Source organism: Lontra canadensis, unplaced genomic scaffold, assembly GCF_010015895.1.
Source record: "Lontra canadensis isolate GAN:19392208 unplaced genomic scaffold, GSC_riverotter_1.0 scaffold75, whole genome shotgun sequence".
Taxonomy (NCBI): domain Eukaryota; kingdom Metazoa; phylum Chordata; class Mammalia; order Carnivora; family Mustelidae; genus Lontra; species Lontra canadensis.
In genome coordinates, this window is record NW_022631069.1 from 8,517,652 (window position 1) to 8,520,820 (window position 3,169).

The window sequence follows — 3,169 nt, forward strand, 5'->3', positions numbered from 1 at the left end:
GTGTCTGTTGGCATTGTATGCCTTCTTTTGAAAAATGGCTATTCGGTTCTGCTCATTTTTAATCAAATTATTTGGGGTTTTTTGGTGTTGAATTGTATAAATTATATGTTTTGGATATTAACCCATTACCAGATATATCATTTGCAAATATCTTCTCCATTCAGTAGTTGCCTTTTGTTTTATCAATGGTTTCCTTTGCTGTGAAAAAGCCTTTTATTTGGATGAAGTCCTAATACTTTATTTTTGCTTTTGTTTTCCTTACCTGAGGAGGCATATCTAGAAAAATGTTGCTAAGGCCAATGTACAAGAGATTATTGCCTATGTTTTTTTTAAGGAGCTTTATTGTTTCCAATCTCACATTTAGGTCTTTATTTATTTATTTGTTTGTTTTGTAAAGTTGACATTCTGTTTTTATTTATTTTTTTAAATTAATTTTATTTTTCAGTGTTCCAAGATTCATTGTTTATGCTTCACACCCAGTGCTCCATGCCATATGTGCCGTCTTTAATTAATAGATTTTTTATTTCAACTTGGTTAGATTTTAGTTATTTTATTTCTCCAGAAAGGGATTCTCTAGTATCTTCCATGCTTTTTTCAAGCCCAGCTAACACCTTGGTAATTGTCATTCTGAACTCTAGTTCTGACATCTTACTAATGTCTGTATTGATTAGATCCCTAGCCATCGGTACTGCCTCTTATTCCCCCCGCCCCCCAGGTGAGTTTTTCCGCCTTATCATTTTATCCAGATAAGAATAGATGAATGAGAACAAAATACTAAAAAGGTAGCAACGACCCCAGAAAAATATACACTAAACACATCAGAAGAGACCCAAAACTGGAGGGAGAATAAAGGAGGGGAAAAAAAGTAAACAACAACAACAACAAAAATATATATATACATACATTACATTGGTGAATAGAACAGAGCTACACACTTGATTTTGGGTGTATTTTGGTCTGTTAGAAGAGATTGCCTCCCAAAATTTTAAAGAAAGAAAAGCTTATATGTATACAAAAATAAGGGTAAACACAATGAAGGGATGGAATATGACATTCTAAAAAAAGAATTGATAAGTTGATTGAAAAAAATGAAAAAAAAGAGGAAAGAATGTGATTAGGCTGGAGACTAGAACAAAGCTATGTGCTAGATTAGGGTATATTTTGATCTGTTAGAAGAAACTATATCCCAAAATTTTAAAGAAAGAAAAACTCATATGTATACAAAAAAATAAGGTTAAAATAATGAAGGGATAGAATATGACTATAAAAATGAAAATTAAAAAAGATTTTTTAAAAAAGGCATTGATAAAATAGTTTAAAAAGGTTAAAATACAGATGTAGCAAAAAGAAGGGCCATATGTACCCCAGTGTTCATAGCAGCAATGGCCACAACCACCAAACTGTGGAAAGAGCCAAGATGCCCTTCAACAGATGAATGGATAAAGAAGATATGGTCCATATATACAATGGAATATTATGCAGCCATCAGAAAGGATGAATACCCAAATTTCGTATCAACATGGATGGGACTGGAGGAGATAGATTATGCTGAGTGAAATAAGTCAAGCAGAGAAAGTCAATCATCATATGGTTTCACTTACTTGTGGAGCATAAGGAATAACATGGAGGACATTAGGAGAAGGAAAGGAAAAGTGAATTGGGAGAAATCAGAGGGGAAGATGAAGCATGAGAGACTGTGGGCTCTGAGAAACAAACTGAGGGTTTTGGAGGGGAGGTGGGTGGGGGAGTGGGTGAGCCTGGTTGTGGGTGTTAAGGAGGGCACATATTGCATGGAGCACTGGGTGTGGTGCATAAACAATGAATCTTGGAACACTGAAATAATAAAATAAAATTAAAATAAATTAAATTAAATTTTAAAATAAAGGTTAAAATAGGAAAAAATTTTAAAATAGAATTAAGAAAAAAATAAAATTTAAAAAATTTAACTTTGAAAGATGAAAGAATCGGCGGGGGGAGGGGGAAGCCATGAATTCTATGTGTTACATTCCCCTAATTCTGGAGTTCTGCAGTTCTCATTGATCAGTAAATGTGGTCTTGGCTGGATGTTCCTGCTAATCTTCTGGGGGAGGGGCCTGTTGCCATGACTCTTAAATGTCTTTGCCAGAGGTGGAATTGCACTGCCCTTGCTAGGGGCCAGGCCAAGTAATCTGCTTGCATTTGCTCTCAGGAGCTTTTGTTCCCACAGCACTTTCTGTAGAGCTTTGGAGGAGGAGAATGAAGATGGCGGCCTCCCAATCTCCAGCTGGTAGGAGCCAAGAGCTCGGTCCCCACTCCTCAGTGCAATCTCAAGAGAAAAGCAGCAACTATGCCTGTCTCCCTGGTCTCTGGCCACACTCCATGCTCACCCAGCCTGTGACCAAGCCTTTCTATCTCTGACATTTGGACCCTTTTGGAGTCTCCAAATCCAGCAGATTCCTGCAGCGTGATTTTCTGCCACTCCTCCCGAGAAGGAAGGTGAGCCCCCCCAGATCTGCTGCTTGTGCAGTCCCTGCCTGAAGAGTAGTGGTCCACCTGTGCCTCGGATCATGGTCTAAGGTAACCCACCCTGGGAGCTCACTCCTTGGCTCCATCTCTGCAGCCAGCTTCCCCGCTCTAATACCTGGGAGCTTTGACACCAACGCCCCTGGTCTTTCTGTGACCCTGAGGGTCCTGAGACCATATTGTCCCTGTGAGGGTTCCACCACACCCCCACACCACCCCCTGCCCCTGTTAGCCTCTGGAGCCACTATGCTCCTCAGTGGAGCAGACTTCTAGAAGTTGTGATTCTGTGCTCTGCTGCTTACCGGGGGCCAGTCCCTCCCCCCACAGACTCTCTTCCTGTATATCCCCTCAGATTCACTTCTCCGCACATCCTACCTTCCAGAAAGTGGTCACTTTTCTGTTCATAGAATTGCTGCTCTTCTTCTCTTCAATCTCCTGTTGAGTTTGTAGGTGTTCAGAATGGTTGATAACTATCTAGCTGGGATAGTTATCCCAGTTATCCCTGGACCCGCCAAAATTTAGGTCTCCCACTCCTCTGCCATCTTGCTCCTCCCTGCTTTGTTTGCTTTTGCTGGTTCTCACTCATGTTGCCATGTTTATTGTGTCTATTTCTATCTTTGGCTAATAGTTGGTAATTAACCTTGTAAAATTAAATTTGAGATATCCT